Source organism: Glossina fuscipes, unplaced genomic scaffold, assembly GCF_014805625.2.
Source record: "Glossina fuscipes isolate IAEA_lab_2018 unplaced genomic scaffold, Yale_Gfus_2 60, whole genome shotgun sequence".
NCBI lineage: Eukaryota > Metazoa > Arthropoda > Insecta > Diptera > Glossinidae > Glossina > Glossina fuscipes.
The window spans coordinates 1,623,075-1,650,539 of record NW_023998432.1 but is presented as its reverse complement, the minus strand read 5'-3'; the positions used below and the strand labels follow the sequence as shown (position 1 = coordinate 1,650,539).

The 27,465-nt window shown below is 32.5% G+C and overlaps 1 long non-coding RNA gene across 1 annotated transcript; it reads right to left on the bottom strand.

Moving 5' to 3' along the window:
• On the bottom strand, window positions 1–27,185 carry LOC119637550. The gene is made up of 2 exons (XR_005247278.1): window positions 26,931–27,185; window positions 1–207 (listed from the first exon to the last, which is right to left on the bottom strand). It is a non-coding gene; the product is annotated as an uncharacterized LOC119637550 (long non-coding RNA).
• Between the last annotated feature and the right edge of the window lie 280 nt (window positions 27,186–27,465).

Genomic DNA, 27,465 nt, shown 5'->3' with positions numbered 1-27,465 from the left:
TTTTTTTTTTTTTTTTCTATTAAATTCAAACTAATGCCTCACTGCTACGCAAATCTACCCATTAAACACTTGTTTAAATAGAAAAATGCGAAAAGACAAAAAAAAAAAAGCTTATTTGACTGCATTCAGTGCGGTTATAGGGTAACCATAGTAACTAAAACAACTTGACAATTATCATCAATTGAATGAGGCTCGTAAGCGCTTAAGCTGAAAGAAAAAAAAAAAAAAAAAAATAGAAAAATATTCATCAGCAATAGTAAAAAGTAGTTTACGGTAGCCGAATTTCGAAACACGATGCTCACTTAGATGGAACAGTGCTTTTCTCTACCCCGTTCAAAGCTACATGTTCAAATCCACAATCGTTCGCTTCAGCAGGGGCAAGTCATCGCGCTTAGAGCTATTATATTTCATAAACTTCATAGGTTGCTTCTCCCACTTTACTTTTTTATTTCCTCATCGTTTTATTCAAATGGCTCACAGCAAGTAACCTGATTCATCATTCGTTTATCATGCACATTCACATCCGTTACTGTCCAGAACATAATTGCAGAGATTTTTTTTTATTATTGTTTTATTTACTTGATTTCATTTATGATTGTTATATTCAATTTTTTTCTGATGTTTTCGTTGTTTATTCTCAAAGAGCTATTGTACGTTGTGCAGCAATTTGATCTCAAATATCAATTTGTATAATTAATTTATTAGTTTGTTTTCAATCTGTACACTTATCCCTATTTATTAACAGGGATATGTACAGGTCACCCACCCATTCATAACTTTTACAAATGTTGTGTGAAGAAAACAGAACAAACGAGTGAGTGAATTGTACATATTATACAGTTACGATAGATCGCTTCATTGGCTTAGCTTTCCAACTTAACGAAGATTTGATCATTTTCGTATCTTCACCTTAACTTTCATTTCCCTAGCTTTACCTTATCTTTCCTTTAAAATTCCTTTATTACATAATTTTTCAATCAGTGCATTGTCCTGAAAGATGACACTGAGATGACACTGGATTCGATAAGTAGGATGACAGATTTTATATCTATTCACTTCGCTTTCATTAAAGGAAGTCTTATTGTAGTTTGTCGGACTTTATACATTCTGCGAGATTGAAATGTAATCTGTATTTGTTGTATTTATGTTTTTTTTTTTTTTTTGCTCGTTATTAAATATCATCTCACTATCATCACTATTGTCAATACGTATATGAGTAAAAGCGATAATTTTCATCAATTAACTAGGCTTTTGACATCGATAGATCCATTTTATTGACTAATAAAGTGTTTAGCTATACAATTTCTCTCATTAAAAGCAACAATTTTGCATTATTTAAAATTTCATTAAAGACTTTCAAGAGAAAGAAAATCAATCGGCATTGATGTGTAAGCACATTTGTAAATATTCATATCATTATATTCATTTTTACTGTAGCATGGAAAGAAGTTTACTGTATGATTGAAAAATTTAACTAAACGCGTTAATATTATATAAAATACAATACCTCTATTCTGTAATGGAATATTCAAAACAAGAGGGAGAGATATTATATAAATATTCAGAAAATATTTTAATTTTTTAACCCAACGAATTGATGTTAGCAGCATTTTCCTGGCGTTAAATTTTTTCAATTGTAATTGACATACGTAAGCGTTGAGCAGACTTGATTAACATTGTAAAAATATTTCCTATAAAATAGGTTAACTGTTCAAAAGACTGGAAAGCAATGCATTGTAACCTATTATATTTAGGGTGTTGTTGGCGCTCCAGTCTTTCCAATTAACTAGACAAAAACGACCTGAGAATTACAATTCTGATTTTGCTTTTGTATGCCTATTGTTAGATGATACATACGTACGGCAGCAGAATAAAGTCTACGTACAATATTGGAAATTAAGGCTCCTTTTACTAAAAACAATACATATGGTTTGAGGATCAAAAGATATATTTCTTAAGACATGAAAGCTTATGTTGGTTAACGCTTCAAGAATCTTTCTGATTTAAGATAAAATTATAAGCAAAAAATATACCTTAATCCCATAAAAAATCGAAAAAGTTTGCGTACAGCATCACTAGGAGTTTCGAAAAAGGCAATCTTTAGTTAATCGTAGTTAGTTTTTCTTCTTGGTTTCGCACACCTAAATAATAATTTAATCAATTAAATCTCTTTATTTCTTTTTCTTAAAGTATCACAAAATGTGCGAAACCACAAATAAGTTTCTCAAAAGATTAGAAAATTGATTATAAAGTTCAGAAGCGACGGAAAATCGTATGGAAAAATAGAAACAATAATTGGAAATAGTCGTGTTACAGTAAAACTAAACTATTATAAGAAATTACAATAACTCAAATAGCATAGAAACTCAGCGTAAATCGAGCCAACCAAACAATCTTACAAAGCTTGAAAATCGAAATGAAAAAACCACTTATAAACCAAGTTAATGTTGTTATGGAATTCGCCTTTTTCTAAGACACAGTCCGTATCACTGGACTTTTGTGCAAGAGAAATACACTCCATAATTCTTTTATTGACAATTATATTTCTTTAAATGTAGGATTACTTACAGTTTATTTTTAGCAACACTTTCGACTTCTTAACTTCAATATTCTTTTTCTACTCTGTTGACTTTCACAAATATTCTATGTATATACATTTTTACCACCATATTACTAGTACCTAATTTTATGACTTGTTTCTCAATTCGTTAACCTGCTTTTGTTGGTAACCGTTTTCATCGGCCTGCAGCGCCTGCGAATGTGCCTTTGGTTTCTTTTCTCTTTAAGGAGTTTATTCTTTGAGAAAATGACTTAGCTAGAATGAACATTTGGGATTTCCGTAACAATATGTTAATTTTTAGAAGGCCATAACTTTTAATGACGGGTCGTATATAGACTTTTTTGTGTCTTTTATAGGATTAAAGATTAGTTTGGTTGTAACTTTTTCCTAAATCCAAAAAAAAATTTTAAAGGGTTATGTGATATAGGTTTTCGGATCTTAAGATATATATTTTTTGACCCTTAATTCATGCATACAGGTTCTAATAAGAGAAATCTCAATTTTCGATAATGTATTTATACTTTATTGGGATACTATATATGGTTACTTTTTATGTGTAAAAATGTAAAAGGAAAAAAGCCACGTCCCAAATGCGTAGTTAAGATTAGTAAATGGAGTATAATAGTTATGAAAACAAATTAAACGTCATAAAAAAATAAATATTTTATTTCGAATATCATAGTGTTTTATAAATCTGCTATTACGTTCAACTATCATCGAGTTAGTTCAGCGCGAGCATAACAAATGCAGAAAGGTAGAAAAATTTTTTAATTTCCGATCGAGGTCTTAACTATCGAATTATTTCCTCTGGTAAAAACATTGCAATAATTTTACTCCTTTCCTCTTGTCCTTTTCCTCTCGTTCTTTCTGTCGCCCTTGTTCTTTTAAGCTCTTCGTTCCTGCCTTCGTTTCCTTTGTATCTTTTTATTACTATCTTCTTGTTCTCATCACTTTGATAATCGTAGAACGAAATTACAAGCTACAGGTCACAGCTATATTATAAGACAGTATGATCATTACTTTGCAAGACTTGGCCTTTCATGCTACGTAGATGTGGAGAAGAAACATTGCGTTACAAATCGATGGCTACATTAGCAAAATTCGGGAATTTGAGGTTCGTGTTATCGCCCCAATCACCGTATTCTGCGACTGTAGCTCGTAGCGATTATTATTTATCTGCAAATTTTCATAGAGTGCTTCAGGGATTCATATGACGAGTCCATTGAGGAAATTGAACCGTAGTTTCGAGATGTTGAAAAGAGAATCGAAGTTTCCAAGAAACTTGAGTCTATATGTATCGCTTCTAAACAAGGCTATGTTGATGAATAAAGTAGGATTTTTGAAAAAAAAAAAAAACAAAGATCTATCTTACTCACGATTTCGGGAATTATTAATCGGCGGGTTATTTAGAATTGCGTAACGAGTTTCGATTTTTTCTATTTTCCTTTTCCTAAGATAAGTAACAATTTTCTGTTACGAAGTCGGCTGAAACAAGCGAATTTAAGCGTTATATCTCTCATATTAAGTTTTTTGAAGGTTCTGGTGCTTTCAGATGCATATCGCCGCTATGTGCGAAGCTTTATAAGAAAACTTTGCCTACTTATTTGTGTCTTTTATATAGGAAATATCTTATTGGATATTATGTAACAAGTCGAATAAAAACTGTTACTCCTTTAATCGTAGAACTTCTTCAACAAATTAATTGACTTGGCTAGTTATCGTTTTACTTTTCCATTTGTCTCGAAGCCTCGCGGAAAAGAAAAGTATAGGTACAGCTCGGAATATACCAATTGTTTAAACACAAGTTCTTATTTATTGAAGCGTTATCGGCAATTTGTGTCACAAAGCACGAAATATTTTATTCATATTTATGTTTAAAACAATTGATAATTAATATTTTTATGTTTGCAATTTCCTATAGACTTCAATAATAAGATTTTCATGCTCAAACAAACTAAATGGGCCTTATAAGGTTTACGTACGGGTAAATGTACAAGCGCGTTGTTGTTGTACTGTTCTATTTTATGCGAAGAAATTTTGCAATTTCTCTTTTTTACTGTGTTAAGGCTTTTAAACGCGTTTAAAGTATAATTAATTATAAAGTGTAAAAGTGTATTAATTAATTGAATTATATTGATTGTTTTGGTTTTTGCGATCAGCGCTTGTGCTCTCCGTAATAAGCCTTCTTCTTGTTTTTTACTTTTTTTTGGCAAGTTTACAGTTTTTCCTCTTGGCTTGCTCTTTATTTACTGTCTTTTTAGTAGTGCGAAATTTACGTGCAGTGTGAGAGATACCCCTTCAATCTCTTGTCTGTTATTTTTTGACATGGGGTGTTTTTTACCTCATGTCGAACAAAACTGGGCTCTGAATCTGAACAATTCGTCACCTGTTGGCTTTGCGAACGCTTTTGTCATGCAAAGCGTGCAGGTACCAATGGCTCTTTTGTCGATGCAGTCCTTGATCCTTCTAAAGGTGTACGTTTGTCACGTCCCGACTATAGAAAGCGGAATATTAAGTTTTATAAACTGGTCATGTAGACAAGAATTGGATTTTCTGAAGTAAATCTCGTTACTTTGTATGCGGAGTTTGAAAAACTCAAGGAAATGTGCAAGGAGTACTGTTATCTGAAGCACTCATCTTCTTCCCCAGCCCGCACAAGACCGAGTCGTAGTGTAGCGTGTGGTACTATCTTCGCCTAAGTCTGATTCGTTGACTCACGTGAGTGCTTCATCCTTGCGCACAATGAACGCTAGCTTTTCTGCTCTCGTTGAGTTGGCCGCTAATAAACACGTTCCAAATAAGTTGAGATATCGTACTCTCTCTAGCTGTGCTGAATTGGCAAGAGTGTCTCCTACCGGTGGTGTCAGACTACTTTGCGTAAAATATTAATAAAAATAACAAATCCGCCTGTCCCTCTGGCTGTTCGGCGGTGTCTGCTGGTCACCGTCTTGGGCAATTTCACCGGAAGTTCACACCCTATACTCTCGACAACTCAAAACTCTCTCCCTGAAATCCGATTGTTTCTAGCAGGAAAGACGTCTGCTAGACGGCAGTACCCCCAGAAATGCAATATTCGAGTCAAGACTGGCGCCTGACACCTGTGTGGACAACATAAAAAGTTATCTGGCTGCAAAAGTCCCATCCGTCAATTTGAAGCGTGTAAGCATTATCAAATGGGCTCCAACCTAGACATATCTCGTCTCTTTAAGTATTAGTTCCGATTTGGGAATTTTGCTAAACAGTCCATTGTGGCCAGTTGGACCCTTAAATAAAGAATTCATTCCTAGTACGCGACTCTGTAATACTAATTCGATAGCTCTTCTACCCTAAAAAATGTAAATGTTTCTTCAGGCCTAGCAAAATTAAAGTTACCTAAATGTTAGGGCCCAAAACTCAAAAATTCGCTCTACTTTTCTAAATTCACCGAGTTTTCGTGTTTGGCCTTCACTGAAACTTGGTTAAATTCTGATTTAGATTCGTCGAAGCTTTTTTACAATTCTTTCCAGGTTTTCAGAAAGGATCGATTGGATCGCACCGTCCGTCCTATTTAACTGAATTTTCTACTCCCCCCGACGTTGAATTTATTTTCATTAAAGTGAAAATTTCCAATAAACAGTTATACGTAACTTGCTCCTATGTCCTCCCAAATGCGGAAATTTCTATTTACAAGAAACATTCTGAGATCGAAAAATCTCAACCTGTCGATATAGTCGTAGCCCTGGGGCACTTCAATTTGCCACAAATTATTTGATGTTATAGTGACAATCCTGGCTGTATGGCCCAAACATCAACATTTGCTAGATCTATTATGTTTTTAATTTAATTTGATCATAATTTACTTCAACACAATCGTACTCCTAATTGTAATGGCAGACTGCTAGATGTTTGTTTTGTCAATTTCCCGAATATAGTTGTAAATCGCTGTCCACCTTTTAATTTACCTGAAGATCCGTATCATTCAGCAGTTTGTATTTTCTTTTATTACAGGCATGATGGTCCGTTGAACTACTCGAACGTGCCAAATCCAACATCATTCAAACATTGTGATTTTAACAACACCAAAACTTTACTGCTTACATCCCATTTTTCAAAGATTATGCCCGATTTATCTGCTGGGAGTTCAAATCTCAAGTGCGGTAGAGCTTTTAATAAACCTGAAAGCCTTAGATGCTCGTGCTTTAAGACTTTAGTCTTAGAAATTATTCTCTGGCTAAATTTATAATAATAATAATAATAATAATATCTGCTGGGAATATTGAAACCTTACTGTTACCGTTATATAATGTACTAAACCTAGCTATTTTTGCATCCGTTCTGATCAAGCAACCACGTCCTCGGAACAGGCGCCCGACATGATTTGACAAGACAATTATATATTACAAAAATAGATAAAACAAACTATTCCTATATATCGATTTTAGCAAAGCGACTTAGTTACCCATAACTTATTGATCTTCAAATTCTAGACCTCTGGCTTCCCTTTCTACTTAGTGAAGTGGATAACCTCACATCTGCATACCAGGTCAATCGGGGTTCTGTTTAGCTTTAACACCTCGGATGAACTTCCCGCGACGTCTGGCGTCCCACAAGGCAGCCACTCAGCCACTCCTTTTATTTAATTTATACATTAATGAGCTCACCTTGGTAATTAAATCCAGCCAAACCTTAATGTACGCTGACGATGTTATACTATTTTCTTTCTTATCCTTGGTATAGCAATTGTATCATTATACTCGTTAAGTTTCATGAAATTAAATCTAAAAAAATCCAAGAAGTTTGCTTTTTCAAGGAGGAAGCCATTCAATATTGAGTATTTCTTTGACTCACACCAGTTGGACAACGTTGGTTTGTTCATCGACTTAGCGATTCTATTCGATCGAACATTACTTTTTAATCTTCACATTGAGCTGTCTTTAAGTAAAGTTAGGTCCGCGCTTGGTTTCATTAAGAGCATTACCAAAAGCTATGCATGTGCTTAGTTAGACCAATATTTGAGTACACCTGGGTTGTGTGGTTTCCCTCCTATAGCTGTTATATAAATTCAATTGAATCAGTTCAAAAGTAATTCTTGCCGTTTGCCATTAGGAATTTGGGGTGGGACCCGCTTATCTCTTCGCTTCCTTATGAAAATAGGTTGCTTCTGTTATCCTTACTGTTACTTCAGAAACGTAGATTTATTCCTGCTGTCTCCTTCTTAATTAAATTACTTAATGTTAATATCGATTCCACATTACTCTAGGCACTAAATCTAAATATAATTATGAACTGTTTAACCCGTTTAGAATTGTTTGCAGAAACCTAAAGTATACCTATCGCTTAATGTCAATATCGGATTTTTAAAGTTTATCAAAACAACTTTGCTTAATACGTGCGATTTGCCTACGTTGTATTTGAACTAACTTGCAATCTTAACACTTCATTATAATTCGAAAATTAACTGGTGTTGTTTACTGTATAAGTTGCCAAGCTTCCGCTTGTTGGCGATGGCTTAAGGGTTCAGTTGCAATTTGGTTCTGTACTCGTTGTAGATGTGCCTCTATGCTAGTTGTGTACATGCTTTTCTTCTTTTTTTTCTCCTTATTTATTTATACATGAATTATGATTTAATTATTATCATCATTTTTTTTTTTTTCTTTATTTTTCTTAAGCATTTTTTACTACTTTTTAATATTAATTAGTAAAAAATTTACTTCTAAGAGTCAATTGAATTCGACTATCAATTTTTCTTAGTTGAGTTTCATGTGTAAGTAAATAAAGAAAAAAAATAAATAAATAAAAAAAAATGTTATCACCAGCAAAAAAAACAAGTGAGAAACCTTTAGTAATAACTTGAATGGCCCAACAGTTATCATCGTAATTATTATAAAATAATTACAATAGTTTACCCAGTGCTTTCGAGGTAAATATAGACCAGCAGCGAAAAAAACATACATAAAACTTTGACAAAATTGAAAATTTACGACAAAGGAAAAAGAGAAAAGAATAAACAATAATTTTCATAAGAAAGAACTAAACATAAAGATAACAACAGCAATTAAGCTTAAGAGAGAAGGAAGAACGAAAGTTATTATATCACCAAGATTAACAGCGACTAACCGCAATAATAATGACTGTAATGATAAAGATTATATTACAAGTGCCTCTCCGCCTAAAATCGTGTTCCACTGAAGATGCTGAGCAATTTAGTGTTTTTGTTGCTTCTATTACTTACTGTACTTGCAACTGCATAACTTCACCTTTCAAAAAAAAAAAAAACCAGAGATTTAAATATTTTTCCTCTCCTACTGATTGTTTTGCGTGTATTTTTGTATAAATCATAATTACAAATGGATATGAATTGAAGCTGTATGCCGCAGCGCTACATTGAAATAACAGTTATACATATATAACAACAATAGCGATGAAAAATGAATGGTTAGGCGATGTGGAATGAATGCTTCTTGTTATATAAATCATTGCTACTAACAGAAAAAAAGCGAAAAAAAAAAAATCCCTTAGCTGTTGGCAATGAAAAAAAGTCTGACTAACTTTGACTTCAATTATATAGTGACGAACATTACTTCAACTTCAACTTTAACTACTTTTACCACTAGCCAACAAATTGCAAATGAAAGAGAAAAGCTACTGGCTGTTCAGATTTTTTCTGTGCTCGTTTTTCACTTGATTTTTTTTTTTTTTTTTTCCCTTCTCATAATAACTGTAAACAAGTGAGAATAGAAGAGAAAAAGCCTGAAATATTTTATTAAACAATAGATTATTAAAAAAAAACAAAACAAAAAAACAGAAGTAAAGTAAAATATTTTCCAGTTAAATGAACATTTTCCTCTTCACAAATACTATCGCAATAATGATTATGGTGCTGATGATATCGTCGTTGTTGTTGCTGCAGCTATGATGAATGCCAAACAATAGACCTTGAAAATAATAACAATAGAAAAAGAAAATGAAAATCTAAGTAACAGCAAAGGGTATTCACTATAACATAATGTAGAGTAAGAGAAAATGAATGTCGTTTCAGTTTTAATTTTCAAATATTTATCATCAGTTATTATAATTCAATGCACTCTCTGTGAGCCTGTGCTGAATAACAGTTAATGATGGGCAATCATTATGGAGTAAGCCTTCTATTTATTGTCAATCTGTTTCATTCAGATTGATGTTTGAAAAATGAAAGAATTTTCACGTAAATTAAAGTGTAAAGAAGTTATTCTTTGCTTTCGGACAACGCAGATCTATTAAGAGATTTTTATGGGTTTCGAGTTTTTGTAGCGTAAGGATCCATTTGAAAAAATCCCGAGTAGTCTTTTTAAAGCATTTGATTTCTGTAAAAATCTCTTTTATCTCTGTATAAATAGCCCTCTTAACACATATGCATCAATGTAACATAGCTTACATTATCTGAACTGAAAACTCGTACCCGCATACGAAAACAATTTGTACACTGCATTGGAACATAGGCGGTATAGAAATTGCGAATATCGAAGGAATGGAGTGAAGTGCAGACGGTATTTTGTATTCTCAAATGCTGTTCATTATTTCATTTGACAAAATTGCGTTTTGTTGGTCCTATTTATCCGACGCCATTCGGGCAGTTTGGTGAGGTGTCGAAATGGTAATCCCGATATCTATTTTACAATGATACTTAAATTCATCAGAATATTGAATTTACACAACAAGGCTTTCAATTCAATATTTTATCGAAAATAATATTAATAAAAATTATATATTATTAAGTTCCACTTATAGTTTATAATTAAAATTAATCTAATAACTACAAGTATTGCAGCATAAAATAGACCTTCAATTTTGTAAAAAGTAAACAGTTTAGTTAACAGCCGTTCCATTATGTTATCCATTTAACAGACAATGAAAAATGATTACAAATCTATTAATAAAATGAATAAAATATTAAAAGTATAACATATAAGCGAGTAAGCTTTAATAGTTGATATCATGAGCATCGAAAATTCGCCCTAAGAGAGATAAGATCGTATTGTTTGGCAATTTTTATTGCCTACTTTCAGCAAAAACGATTTTACGTAATCATTTCGATTATTTATTGAGAACAAATACAAATAATAAAGATTGAAAACAAGTAATAAGGATCTTTAATTCAATCATATCAATACAATAATGGCAATTGGAAGACCAAATAACAGAGATAAATTTAATAAGGGGTCTTACCAATAAAGTGTAAAGACCTTTCGATACATAACAGTCGTTCGACAGGTTCGAGCAGCTTTTAATACAACACAATGCCAGCCTAGCCTTCCACACCACTGATGCAAATTAAAAGTCGATTTAACATCAATAACTACACCAATATAATTAAACGACGAAACCGATTCCAAAGGCTGCTCACTTTAAAATTATAATTGAAAGAGATGGAGGCCCTCTATTAAAAACATAGATATATACATAGTAGGTTGGAGGGAAACTTCTGTCGTATTTTAAAGAAAATTTTTGAATTCATTTATAAAAATACGTGTTTAATATTAATTAATTATGTATGCTCCGTTATTTGTTACAACCATTTGTTGCCATCTTTCAGGTAACCTGTGAATTCCTATTTTGTAGAAGTTCTCGTCCTTGGAGTTAAAATAGTCAGCAACTGTCTTAGAAACACTTTCAAGAGGCTTGAATTTTTCTCACGTCAGATAATTTTGCAGAGATCTGAACAGGTAATAATCAGATGGTAAAATGTGAGGTGAATGCTGCGGGTGACTAAGGACTTCCCATCCATCCTAACGCATTCAGTTTTGGTTTGTGCCACCATTGCAGTATGCGGTCGAGCATTATCGTGGTGGAACACCATCCCTTTTCATGTGGAAACCAAACACTTTGCTTTAACACAAATCCAAGGGATTTAGTTTGATCTCCAACAGGTGTATGATGAATGCCTAACTCCTCTGCAATTTTCCGACTTGTTAAATGTGGATTATTTTCCAACATGGATCACAAAACATCATTATCGATTTTGAATGGTGGTTCAGATCGATCACTTTCTTGGAGGCTCACATCCCCGGAACCATATTTGCTAAACCATCTTTGACCAGTATGAACATTTACAATATGTTTTCCAAAGACCGCACATAAATTTTTACATGCAACCGATGCTTTGCTTCATTTTTGAAATTCATACAAAATGCACTTTATCTACTGACATGTTTTTCACTTTAAATATCACAAGTAAATGATGGACGGTAAAGAAAGAATCCTTTTATTTTATATAGCGGTTAAAAAACCGAAAAAAGAAGTCCGCATGACTCACTAGCCAGATGTTTTTTTTTTATTTAAATATCAAAAAACCTCTATCTCCAACCTATTATTTTTATTTTTAAAGCCACTTCATTTGCCTTGCGCCATTCCGCCAAAAAAAGTTGTTCATGCATTTTAGTAATAACATGCTAGAATATTATTTTCATACAAAGGCACGCTCCCTATGAAAGCCCGCATATTGAAGAAATTTTTATATGCAAAGGTATCCAAAAAATGGACCTTCGTGATACGAATTCAGTAAGGTTGATTTCTATGTTAATTTATTATTATGAACTAATTTTCACCATGAAATACTAAAAATTATACTTTCTTACTACATAAAGATTTAGGTTTTCTGAAGATGATTGTTTGAGAGAGGCTTAAAAAAATTGCCCAAGCCGACCCAAATTTTAAATACTAATTTATAGAGCGAGTTTTGTTAAGAAATTTTGGAAATTGTTTTTTTTTTTTTTCCCTATATAACGGCTTTTGAAAATAGTTGGGAGTGAGAAGAGTGATCGACGAAGTGGATTAATCCAAACCATTTTCAGTAGCGTTTGCCCTTGCATCAAAGTCAGTATACCAAATTTTATCAAAATAGATCAAAAATTGCGACCTGCAGCTGAACACAAATTGAAATGCGCAGACATCAGACAGACGGGTAAATAGACAAACCGAGGAAAAGACAGGCTTAGAATTATTTTCTGAATCGATCGGTTTAACGAAAATCGCCAAACACTTGATACATGGCATTGTGCTTTTAATTGCCACATTTAATATATATGTTTAATATATTTTTCTTGCTGTTTCGGATGGAATATAGATTTACCATATTTGATGTGTAGTTTAATCAATCTGTACATGCACTATATATAAAAATTGTTTTTCTAGTTATTCTTCTCTTCCTTCATTAGAAATTAAAAATTTTCCGAATTATTTTTCAGGTACATGAGAATGAGTTTGTCTGCTATACATTTGTTCGTCCATTAATCTTAATAAATAATTCAGTGAAAGAGTTTGCGACCATTTTTTATTAAAGTCTAAATAAAGTTTTCTTATATTCTAATACATTATACGAAATCGCATACGTGCCGTTTTTATTGACAAACCTTTTTTTTTTTCACTTTCCTGATGAAACCATGATACCATCGCTGTAGAGTTATAACCTTGATCGAATTGTTTTTTTTAAAACATAGGGTAGTTTTTGCAATTTTTTGATTCATTTTTAAAAAAACAATTACTTCCGAATATAGAATGAAATGTCACACATATGCCTTAATATAATTGGATAAAGTTAAGGTTACCAAAAATCTGCGAAACTAATGCAATGTATTATTGAAAACGCCCCGAACCTTTTCCTTCTGCCAGAGAGTTAAGCATCGTCGTCGTTAAGTACATCGTCATTTTCATCAATAGAATCTACAGCGTGCTGTATCAAGAGCGATAAGTTTTTCGAAACAGTTCAGTCTTTAACAATTTTTAATTGAGATTTGCTTATGAAAAATCCAGTCATTTTCTAAACTGAATAAATACATATAATCACTTGTAACGAGTTGTGTTCAATTTTTAAAAATTTTTAGAGTCAAAAAAATGTAATCGATTGAATATCATGCCCGTTATGATATGACATTTGTTCCATATATGAATGCAAGCTTGGCATGCAAAGATATTTTATATAAATGCTTGGAAAAATTATACTCTTAGTGATACAAATACAAGGATATATACTTTAGCCAGCCTACAAAGGCGCATATGTATTCATGTGTTCTATACAGGGATGTGTGTTGTGTAAGCCTTCTAATTTAGTATTTACTTACACGCATAAACATAAATTTTACTTTAATTGCTGATATAGTATCTATTTACTTATATGAGCGTACACAAACAGAAGTTACTCACTGCTACCGAGTTATTGTCAGATTTAACCTAGATTTTGTCCATTTCTTCAATTATTTGTTATGTTCGTTGTTAGCGTAAGAAAAACTACCTATTACACACATAAAGAAAGGAAGAGAAAAGCGTTTTATATATATATATAGCAGCAAAACAACTAAACTACAATAAGAATGTATAGTAAAGCAGTAGTAAAAGAAAATTTTGTTTTTTAAATAATTATTATTATACTGTATAGGACAAGGCCTGTGAGTGTAAACCTAATAAACAAACTGCACTAATATTATGTCCTTTCCTGTAGAAGTATGCTTGTCGTTCCATTCATACTTCCATATACTCATGCATACATGCATGCATACATAAATATATACAAAATGGTATACTTTGCTCTTTGTCCATATTTCTTAACATTTGTTTTATAGGTTTCGGTTTTTTTTTTTTTTTTCTGTGTATTTTCTGCTTCAGCAAGACTTTTGTCGGTGATAAATTCATCTTTGCTTGACACTTTGTCGTTCGCATTCAGTTTTATGCATGGTCACATGCATCATGCACACAAGCATGCATGCATGCAGTTAAACTATATTCGCATAAGTGTATACAAGTGTACGTGTGTTAAGGATGAGTTTTGTGTTCTGTTATTTTAACTAGAACACTAACAACTTTACCGGGTTTAAGTATTTGTGCATTGCTGCGCTTCACTGTTCAACCGCATACGTACTTTCATACGGTATCGATAACAAAAAAAAAGAAAAAACAAAACGCAAAAGTGATCACATTGTTGCACAAATTTCGCACTGCACATACGTTCGTAGAAGAAGAAAAATCGAATCAACTGATGGTTTAATTCTGAACTCTTCCGCGGCTACTACTAGTGCATTTATTGCTATTGTTGTTGCAGTTGATTTTTCCTCGAAAAGAGGAACAAAAATACCTCTTCTGTTGACTTTTTCCTATTTTTGAAACGTTTGTTGGCGTTAATTTATAAGCGACACAAAAGTTAAATTACATTTGTAATATTTTTTGTGTACACTGGAAAGACATCTAAGCATGGTTCTCCACTTATAAATGAAATAATACACCCAAGGCTAATATGAATTCGAATAAATTGTTATGTAATATTATATAATTGCTATATAGTATATAATCAGCATACGATCTGGAGATTCCATCATATTGAATCCAGTATATCTAGTTTTCGTGCGGCCTAAGAGATTGATGTCTGCCCATATCAGTAATTCTTAATGAAATATGAAGAAAACGCGTCTCCGTTTCATATAATGAAATAAACGACAGTTGAAAAATTACAGAGCTATGCTTTGTTGAACTAAAAATGGCGATAAATATTTGCGCATTCTGCAAGGAGCGACTAATATTACACTTATTGGGAGTCACTGCGTTTTTCTAAAAGTTAAAAAAAAAAAAAAACATGCAAAGCTCATCAAATGGCACAACAACACACCAGCTAACTATACAATATATTTTCGGTTAAGGCCGTTTATTCGAGAAGTGCAAAAGAGCTTTCGTTCACCGCAACGGAATACAATGACATTCAAAGCAACATCTTTTTCTAAAATTTCAGTTTTAGCTTCAATGTTCGCATTCTGCGCTCCAAAGTGATATTTCACTGTACCATGCATAAAAGAAAGGGAACATACGTATCTACGATCAGAAGACACCACTGCGTCTATCCAAGCATTGTAGCCATTGTTATTGTGTTCAATGTGTTGTGACGCTTTCTGACAAACGTAAAATGATTTGGAATGAAATGAAATCATAAAAACTTCATGTTTGCCTTTAAAATTAATGAATAGCAATGTTTAATAATTTCCACAGATCCATGGATTGGGTGTATACATACTCATACGCTTCATTTAACGCAAAGAAATGTCTTTATAAATTCAACAAAAATGTGCATCATACATTGGAAAAAAAGAATAAGCATACCGGCAGGCTTTTATAATTACTTGCGTTCATAGATTCCATTTTAATTATTTATAACATATTTTTATCAAAGCCAAAGCAGCTTGAACTCAATTTATAAACAAAAAAAAAAGTTTTATTGGATTATGATGAATGCTGCAGCAACTTTGTCTCTTTTTGTTGCTCATTTTTAATACATGATAAAGTGAAGAACACTTTCCATGATAATGTGCATTTTAATTATAAATATATAAATATATTTTATGACATCGATGCACATTTTCGGGCTTTGGTTTACCACGCTATTAAATAAAAGCGATTCAGTTGAATAAATAGATACAAGATCGTTCTCTAAAGTCTACGGTTTAAAATACACGTCCAAGTTTATATATAATAATAACTTGGATTTCATGTAGTGCCTGCCCTCACGCAATTCTTCTTCTTAATAAAAATATTTGGTTATTATCATATATATTTGGCGAACATATAGGAGCGTTTTAATTTAGGAAAATGTTTCATATTGTTCATAGTGAAAGCATGTACATTTCAATAAAAAAAAAGGGAGGAAAAATAATAGTTTGTAATTTGTTTTTTCGTCCAATGACATTAAAGTGCATTTCGCATTTCTTTTCAGCTTTATTGGATCGATTATTGTCTCTACTATATATCAAAGGATGGACATATTCTAGGTCTATCAACCATTTCATATAATCTGGACGGATCCTATTCAGTGTATGTGTTGTTCGTCAAAGGAATTATCTGACTCGATTTAATTTTTCTTTCTTTTCAATAGTCAATAAATGAACTTGCAAATGATCATCGCATATCCCCACGCCCTTAATAATATAAAAAAGTATAGCAAATAGTGATCTAAAACTCAGCGCAAACATTTAACGGACTCCTTTTTAGATTCAATAAAAAATATGAATGTGATCGACTTATGAAACACACCGATACACATCGATAAAAAATTGCGATCAAAAGTCTACAAGATATAATCAAAAGGCCAGTTCGTGCAGCGTCTAATATCGCTATTGTATTGTTTTAAAGCCCTGATCATCAAAGAATCGCCATATAATGAATATATATATTTTTTTCGTATTTTATCTTTAAATTTCTTTAAAATTCGAAAGCATTTTAATCAAAAGCTTGGGCCAAAGTCAAGTATATTTGCAAAAAAATGAAAAGAAAAAAAACAAAAAAGTAATCTAACATAAAAAGTACGCTTTGTTGCTATTACTTAAATAAACGCATCGTAGTAAACAAATATGTAAAGCAATGAACAATGGTGTAAACCTACGCAAAATTCTTACAAAAAATACATACAAATCAATAAAGCACTCACCCATACCAATGCAGCTAATACTACTTAAAATAAACCGATGTTTCGAATTTGCTATCATTGATGTAAAGCAAAATGTATACGAAAGCAGAATAGAGAATACGGAAGGGCAATAAGAGAGTGAACGAAAATACGAGTAAGAGTATGAGTGCGAGTATATACGCCCTGAACTCTACTATTGTTGAATACAATATATCCACAATTCATTAAACATTTGTTGTTATAGATTTTCTCTCTCTTTTACCAAAGAAGCTCGACCACAGCACAAACTGTTTGTGCTATACAAGAACGCAGATAATATTAAAGCAAAATCCTACACAGCACATACAACAGCAATTTTGTCGTTATATTTTATTCACAAGGATTGATGTAATTAGTTTTGTTTTTTGGTTTTAATATTACAATCTTGAGGGGATAAGATTGTATAAACTGCATTATTTCAGATTGTAATGGTCAGATCAGGGAAGGGTTTAGAAGGGTTTATTCGTGTACGCGTAAATATATGTCTATAAATACATGTGTATTTTTTTGATGCCTGTAGTGCTAACATTTACCAACTAGCGGTCATACGATTTTAAGGCAAGTTACCACGGAACCTTTGTTTCACTACTTCTGGTGAATTTTTATGCATCAGATCAATAGTTCAAATTTGGCCTTCCACTGGCTTTGTCAAAAAGTATTTTGTTGAAGGAATTGACGCATGCCTTTTAAGTTGGCTCATCTCTTACTGGGCAGCTAAAAGGTTAAGCGGCATAATCGGTAGAGAATACTTCTCCTATGCGCGTATACAAACCAGGCGAAAACGATGAGCTATGTACCATCATTTGTACTGCGTAAAAAAAAAAAATGTACTGGTCTGCATTTCCGCGTAATATGTTCACTTTCTTCTGGAATCGTATTTTAATCGCTACCGCCACCTCAAAAACATATTCTTTATATATCTTTATACACATGTCTGTGTGTATATTTGTAGAGTTTGTATATATCACAAGGTTAGTGCGATTTTGAATCGATTAAATACTATAACATTTTTTTCAAATCTTTTGTGATCTGATTTGAAATATATACTTCTGAACCATTAAGACTTATGGTAAAAAGCTGACCTAGTAATTACTAAGGTAATTACAAGGAGAAAAAGCAGGAAAACGAAAAGGCAAAGAGAAATATACCGTTTTATTTATTTTTATTATGTACAATGAAAGACTTTGTCTACGTTAAAATAACCTTATAAATGGTTGGATTATAAACACATGGTATTATTGCGTATGTTGCTTTTGTAGAGAAACTGTTAACATGACATTGATTGAACCTTTAACATTGTTACATGAATGAATAGACGATTGCAAATATTTACAATATACGAAGTGTGTTCAAAACAGCGGCTGACTCCAAGTTATTGGACTACATACATTCGATTTTCGTATTTTTTATTTTTTCTGTGTCATATTGGTGCAGTTGTCAGTCATTTTGTATTTTTAGTTTGCTTTTGAGAGGCATAAAAGTTCGGAGTGTTTAAATGTGCTTGCCGATTTTATGCCATGGAAAAAAATGGGCGAAATAAAATGAAGTGATTTAACTAACTTAAAATGTTGACTGTGGCATTTAGCGAATTAACTTTGACGAAAAAAAAAATGTTTGTAATTGGCACAAGCTCCTCACAGAAGGCTGAGAAGATGTTAAGGTTGATGCCCGCCATGGACATCCCAGCACATCAACGACAATGAAAACGTGGAGGCAGTAAAGAAATTTGATATGAGAGAATCGTCGAATCTCTATTAGATAAATTGCTAACGATATTGGCGGGTGGTTGATGGCCTGCAATTTTTTCGAATGATTTGAAGAAAAGAGCTGTAGCATCTTTTGGGCAAAAAAAAAAAGCACCGTAATCATGGTTCAGTTCTCATATTCACCGGAATATTCACCACCTACGAGTTTGTCTCTTTGTAAAACTCAAAAGACCCATGAAAGAACGGAGTTTCGCCACGATTAATGAGACAAAGACCAAATCGCTGAAAGAGGTTGAGGTTCAATACTAAAAAGTGTTTCGAATATTGGAACAAGGCCTGGCACAAGTATATTGTATTCAAGGGACCTAACTTTGAAAAGGACAAAATGTATATTGATGAATAAATAAAAATTTTTCGGGAAAAGTAAAAAGTCACTTTCTTTTCTTTCTGAACACACCTCGTATACGTAAAGAGTTTTTCATTAAAGACGTTTCTTACCAAACTTTGTTGTAATAGAAGCATGCTCCTGCTGGCTATACAGCACGATGCTTTCTACTATAGAACACATAATATGAAATACTTCAATTCTTTTAAAGCTCCAAAAACATGTTCATACGCTTATGGCAAGACTGCATATATTCGATAAAATAATTTTTACCTCTTACGCAGCCAAGTAGTGCAAGTTCCTTAGGAGTATCTATAACGATCAAAATGTTTTCCCAAAACGGTTAAGTTGTTCGCGTACAAGATATATTATGGCAAGCGCAGCGTACGTATGTTTTTGAAAGATGTGCAATAAGTGATTGATAAATATACATACGCTATTAAAGTAAGTTGAAAGTAAGAGAACGCTACAGTGCAATATTCAATTAAATATCAAAAAAAAAAGAGAAAAAAAAAGAAAACAAAGGTAAAAAAGTTGTCTCTCCAATGAATAAATAATAATAATGATAATAATAGATATTATATATTAGCAAAAATATTTAGACATACGGGGCTGTTCGATCCGATTATGACGTTCAAGTTTTCGAAAATGTTTGAGAAGGTATTGCATTCATTGTAGGCATAATAAAATAAAAAAATTTTCATTTATAAGCGACGACGTTTGTAAATTAACAAATTGAACACAAAATTCTTAACTTAAACTCTCGCTGTTCGTCTAACCAACAAATAAATAATCATACAATAGATAATTGAGATTTGTTTGTCGCATCAGTTGTATCGGTTCAATAAGAGTTTCGTCAAACTCTCCATAATAAAACTCCTTTTTTTTTGTAAATATTATAGGCTGGCGTGAAAGTGCCTTATGAGTTCTATATCATATTGAGTAGCAGTTTTATATGAAAATATTAAACGTAGGTTTTGCGATACCTTACGTATGATTTTACCAATTTATACCAAATGCATAGTTTTCAAAACGCTACTACTATCCACATCCACACTACATGTAGATTAATTTTAATCCCATTCCGTCACTACATGTCGATATAATCAAGATCAAAGCATTTGCAAGAATTCCCTTTGGTCGTATTATTGCAACACATAACTGCATTTTTAACAAAACTACTCTTCGAACTCGAAATCTTACGATTAGCCATACGTATACCCTGTTAATGTCAAAACTTTCCAATGTTCGAAGATTCGCATTCGGAGCGTCTAGTTCTATGGACATCGTGACAGTACTTGGATAACGTAATATCAACACAAAATATTTAACTTTGTTAAAGGTCACTTGGGCTAACCATTTAATCCATCTCTGCCAATAGTCTTACTTGCCCCTCCCATTTTTAGTTGTAGAATTTATTTCCTCAACCGATATAAATTATAACAATAATAGCAAGTAAGAAAATTAAATTCGGTCGAGACCGAATCTTTTATATCCATCATCGTTTACCCTGAAAAAAGATAAAAAAGGTAAAAGAACAGAATTCTCATGCTCTGTAATATGGAGTGGGTAGGGTACAGTTGATTTCTCCTATTTTCAAAATAAAAGTTTTTGTCGTGTAGACATGTGAGCATTGTACGCGTGTCCTTTGAAAATTTTGTAGGCGATATCTTCATTTTCGATAACGGAAATATGTTTACAACAAATATTACAAAGTTTCGGAAACAGATAGATGGACAGACGAACAGACGGACATGGGTTCAAAATTTCGACATAGATTCAAGATTTGAAACTGGCCAAGAATATATATACCTTAAGGGGTAGCTTAAAAAGCCTTTTCTTTGATACACTATACTTTAGGATAGGCGTGGTAAAGTTTTACATTTTTGTGCACAAATGCTGTACATGTTGAAAAACAGAGATGTTCTCAGTTTACGTGGCGCTGTGGGCATGTTCTTTGACCGATTAGGCTCATTTTATATATCAAGTGTGCGTGCAAGAACTTCCAATGTTTCTGCCGAATTTGAAGTCGATAGCTTCATTTGGACATACTTAAATCACAAGATGGACATACTTAAATCGATTTAGAATTGCTGATCAATAATATATACACTTTGTAGCGTCTATGATGCTTTCTTCTGGTCGTTGCAAACGTTTCGACAAAATGAATATCCCCTCATCCTTCCTTGATGCGTATAAAAATAACAAATCTTTCAAACTTTGCTTATATTATGCTACAAACAAAATGGAAAGCCCTATCTGTGCGCAATAATACGAGGATGCTGTAATACCTGTACAAAAATGGAAAAAATTGACCACCCTACCAATATTATAGACTGTCCTACCCAATATTATAGACTGTCAAAATAAAATTTTTTTTTCAAACTTTATTAACGCACGGAAGCAAGCTTCAAAAACTTGATAAAGCCAGTTTCGATTTCGGAATGCATATACGGGTTTTCGTCCGTTTAGCTGTCCACGGATCCGTCTGTTCAACTATGTAGTATCTGCGGTAAACATTCACTGTTCACAAAAGTGGAAGCATCGCCTACGAGAGAAAGTACAACACAAACACCATATACATTTCCACTTTCATTCTGAAGGTAGGGAAAATTAACCGCTCAGTTTTATTGAGCGTAAAAATTTAGTTATTTTCCTTTTTCTTGATTTTTCTTCTTAGGTGACAGGTCTAAAAGAGATTCCATCACGACCGCATATAATTTTCTTGTTTGCCTTAATCTTGGATGTTGCTCAGCAAATGACACAAGATATTACAGCTGTTGCTAGTTGCGTCCTTTCACGAGGTACGCACGCGCAAATTAACATATTAACTATTATTTTGAAGTAATATATTAATAAGTAACCTCCAGTTTGCTCCATTTTTAGTGACGCGTTTGCATTTGTCTATTTTATTTGTGATTTTGATAATGGAAGAGTTATTTCTAAGCGAAACAATGATATTGAGAAGTTTTATTGTGAGTTTTGCTCCTAAATACCAAATTGAAGCCTAATCCGAGCAAGAGTATCCTTTGCACTGATTAGCTTCAAATCAATGTAACTCTAATTTTGAACAGAATTAGAGAAAATGAAAAATACGCTTATATCTGTTAGTTGTAGTGATTGACTATTTCTCCTACAGTAATAGCAAGGCAAGCCATTAATACTGTAACTTACTTTTTATATCATTTTTTGCTTGTAGCACAGGTGCGTATTGGCTTTACGCAAAACCCATAGGGACTTGATATGAATCCAGCTTTTGTTATACCGATAGACTTAGGGTGACTTTCTAAATTGATTTACGTTTGTCTCTCCATTTGTCCACCTGTTGATCTGTCTGCCTTTTTATTTCACGGTCAGTCTACAGGTCACTCTTTTAGAAATATTTCGATGATATTTAATGCACTGATAATTTTTGATTCAAAAACGAACGCTATTAAAAGCGGGCTAGATTGAAGTACTTTTTCGACTACTTCTACTATAAAATCATATTTTGAAAAGTCATTATATGAATAAATATAGACTCGCGTAGGGCGTTTAATTGTCGGCGGTGGTTTACTATATGGATCCCATTTATTTTGTTTTGTATTGTTCTTTTAAAAACTGTAAAATAAACTTTTAACAAATATACTTCTCTAAATGAAATTTCGTTTTTTCGGGAAACTGCATTCTCTTTGCGTTTATCGTTTTATTAAACTAAACGTAAAGTACAATCTAACAGGCGAGGCGCGAAATTTTAATTAGCCCTTTAGTCGTAAAAGATTGAATATCTCTGTAGTAAGGCTTAATTCAAAAGCTTCATAAATTTTTTCTTATTGCATACAATAAATAATTAAATAAAACATGATGGCTTTAAGAAATTGATGACCATTTTAACGAATATGTATTCCGTACAAATATAACCATAAGTTGTTTTCAATGCATAAATAATGTTGTACATATGTATATGAGTATGGATGACTGCATTTGTGACTATGTGTGTCTACTGGTTAAGATAAAAATTGAATATTAAATTTCGCAATTATTTATACTAAATATATGTAAAAATAGGGATCCATGCAGAGACGGGAAGCCATGTTCGTCGTCCCACAGTAATTAACCCGGTAGCTCAAATGATACAAATATTTATGTATGAATATTGCTAACAAGTAAGTAAATAAGTAGGTATATGTGCAAGAGTTTATATAACAAAATTTATGCAAAAGATCAGGCCCGTTTGCAAATATGTATATAAATATGCATATAAACATCATAACTGATTACTAATAAACTTTAAACATAGCATTAAGAGAGAGCAACAACAACATTATGCATGCATAGTGAACTGTTTAGGACTGTGATGCTAAGCTGCACGACTGCAAAGTAAACCAGCAATTGGCATAAATTCTCATCAATACATATTGTTATGCATGCCATATGTGTATATTAATATATATATATATATATATATATATATATATATTATATATGTATATTATATATATATATACATATATATATATATAAATGTACATTTATATATATATGTATGTATGTGTATATGCATGTGTATTTATGATTTGAAAGCATGAGTGTGTGCGTGTTCATGGCATAACCGATTCATAAATATATTGTTTTAGCATAATTAATGACTAAAGCTTAAATTCTTTTATAATAAATTACTTGAATTTAACTTTGTGCAGAGACAGAGTTTCGTAGGCATATTGAGCGCGATGGTTGATGCTAGCTGTTCATTATTGTATACTATATTTTGTAGTAAACAAAAGGAGAAAGATGATGAGTAAGAAAAAGAAAAAGAGAGTGAGAAAACGGAGACGTTTGTAGATAATACTTTTATATACCTATTTGTTACGAGAATCTCATTTAGTATATCACACAGAATATATACAAACAACACTGTTTTGACTTTATCAACACGAACAACATCATCGTCATCGTCATCAGCATCAACGTCAACATCAACATGTGGCGATAATCCATCATAATTAAAGTACTAAAATGTTTACAGAGCAACTTTGGCAACATCAATGAAGGCAATCGAAAATTAATTATACGGCATTATTTATGCATACAAAACTGCGTGTTATGTTTACGTGTATGAGCATGAAGTTCTTTGAAATGTTGAGAATTTCATTAAAAGCAAATATGTTTTAGGTAGAGAAAGAGGGAAAACTTTTCTATTAAAAATATATTTTGCGATTGTATGAATCGTCTTTTACAGTTAACCTAACAATATCAAAACAACCATCATTTCAAATATGTAGGGAAGCATTCAAAATTATATACATATATATAGATATATGTAAATGTCGAATTTTTAAGAAAAAAATGTTATGCAAAATTTAAGAAAACAACAAAAAGCCGTTGGTGTCAGAAACTGGCGCCTAACAAAAATTAAATCAAAATAACACAACACACAAAACACAAAAATGCTGTGGGTGCTCTACTGTATGCACCATTCGTAGATTGCCACCAAATGATTTTAGTCTGCCGCCAATCCCCCTATATTTAATAACAGCCTGTTACCAGGATGTTTTTGTACTTTTTTTTTACATCTTTTCTGTACATACTTTTTTTTTTTAATTTCCTTTTAATTTTTTTATTTTATTTCATTTCGACTTTTATTATCGATGTATTTCAATGATACGTACTACATAATCATTCAAGAAAAACTAAACATTCGTGGCTCTGTTGCTCGCCTCGTACCGTTTGCAGAATAGATGAGTGAAACGGTAGAGCAATGTTTTCTCTAACGAGCACATAACATCTAAGACTTTTAACACTCTCTGTACGTTCGCTTTTGTTTAAGCGTATGTGTCTGTGCAATACATTCATAAAATATATCTTTGAAGCTCATCTCACGTTTTATAGTGCGTCGGTCGTCTTACGATTTAGTACAACAAGCAGTCCAATAATATATATGTATGTATGTATTTGTTAAAAATATATATATAAAGGAAGGCAGAGCACGACGTTATTGCAAATCTCTCCTCGTTGGTGTTGTTTTTGCTGTATGAAACTACTAGACAAGCCACCTTAACAACTTGATGTAATGCCAATATTAGCATTTTATTACATAACTACTGATAATATCGTGTCATGTGTGCCCCAAAAACAAAAACAACAGCAATAATGGGATAAACTTCGTTACCTTAATACATGAATGAGTCGCTTTTAGTTTCTTTGGTTTACTATAATATATTCTCTTTCTCTTTTACTTATCTATAATTGCTATGTATTAGTGTTAATGCTTTTAGTATGCAAGTGTTAAATACTTGCTAGCCGTATCCATTTAAGTAATACTGGAAATTCTATGATTAGCATAGGTTAGCAATTGACTACGCCTAGCATGGAAATGAAAATGTTGAATGCAGATGTTACGCGTCAAACATAGATAATGCTTTTTTTAAATTTTCTTCTATTTTTTTCTTCTTCTTCTCTCTCTCTCTCTCTCGCTCTCTCTCTTTCTTATTCTGCGTGTGTATGTTTGCAAAAAAATTATGCAATGTATCACTTTGGATATTTACTGATATTTTTCATACCTCAAATGAATATGTTTACTTATACTGATGACGAGTCATCAAATTGTTTAAATGCAGTTTCCGCGATGGCGATATTTTTTTATTATTATTATTATTATTTTTTCTAGTCTAATAAATGTTTTGGAATGCGGCATTAAGAGGTCGGAAAATTTTTTCATATGTTACTTCAAGTTTAGAGCAAGCGGTCTTGCAAATTTATTAATTTCATCATTTTCACTTATTCTTTTTTTTATGGAGTAAGCTTAGCAACTCATGTAGAAATATTAATAAGCTGAGATGGAGGGTTTTTAATACGAGATGATTTTTGACAAGAGCGACGCGCACAGAGAGATAACGTTTCACTAACGTCACTTTTTGACTTGTTGCACCTGGGTTATGAAGTATCATCGGACTATCTGGCGCTTATTATCTACAATACAAGTCATCAGCTCGACAGTAGTTGTTAACGGCAAAGATCGTTCATCTTTCACTGATCGTATAGTAATTAAGTTCAATAAAGCTCCTTGTAACTATAGACTCTATACGCCGAGTTTTATTTTGGGAACCGCAAACGGAACAAAGTGGGTAAAAGATGTCGATTGAAAGAGTGGTGATTTTTCGACCAAAAACCTTCTTCAGCGATGCGGCTCATTTTCATCTTGATGGCTTGACCAGTTGATAAAATCGTGGAATTCTGAAGTTTAGAAAGCCTGCTATTGTTGAGATATGAATACACACACGAAATATGTCACTGTTTAAATGGGCAGTTTAGGTATTTAGGATTTATAGACATGGTCGGGCCATTCTTCTTCGAAAATGTGTTAATGATACTCAATGTATGCATGTTTATTGCTGCTAGTTATGAAAAAACGCATGCCGCTATATGCGTGAAATATATATTTTACATACTTAGGTTTAGCAACCTTCAAGTTTGTCTATTGTGACGATATTGTTACACGTACAATTTATAGTGAAGTGGGAGCATCAGTTGCCAAAAAAATTCCAAATTCTTGAACATAACTAGAAGTACACACTATATATAAAAAGTGGAAAAGATTGCTGATGAAAGCCTTTGGAAATCCACAAGTGTCACTCCGAGCGGCACCTTGATATAAATATAAATTCTTAACTATGCACAGAAAAGAGTTTACGTCGCTTAACCTATGATTTTTTCATAAGAATAATATTTCGAACAAATCGACCGCACCACCCGAAGATATGCCAAAACTAGAAATTCTGTGAAAAGTCTGATTCATATGCATACATATTTTAATATGTATGTGTATAGATTACCTCATAGAGTATTGAAATTGATAGCTTTACTTACGTGTTGCACTCTACATATGATCTTTTTGTAATTGTCCAGATACTTTTAAACTGTTTCTCTTATTCTCAGAGTTTCGCCATAACTTATTTTTCTAAACGAAATTTCCAGTCGTAATCGTTGAAGAAACGAAGAGTCAATCAAAATTTTCGTACCCAAAATTTACCGCTGACCGATTCATAATTAAATGAAAATTTTAAAGTTTACTTAAGACATCGCGCTAAAGCGAAACGAATTCTTTACTTATTATGACTAAAAGCATTTTACTCAAAGCGTTATCTTTATGCCGCTAAAGTTTCTATTTAATTACATGTCAAAAATTTACTACTACACGGTATGAACGCTCCGTACTACATCCAAATAATATTAAAATAAATATATGTGAGAGAACTCCCTTGCATTCAGTTCCTTCTGCTTTTGCATGCACTTGTTACTTAATATTATATTATATATATTAATGCATAGTACAGCCGCATTATGTTATATGGTGCGAGGCCTTTACAAATCTTTGTCCTATAATTAGTAGAAAGAGTACAAA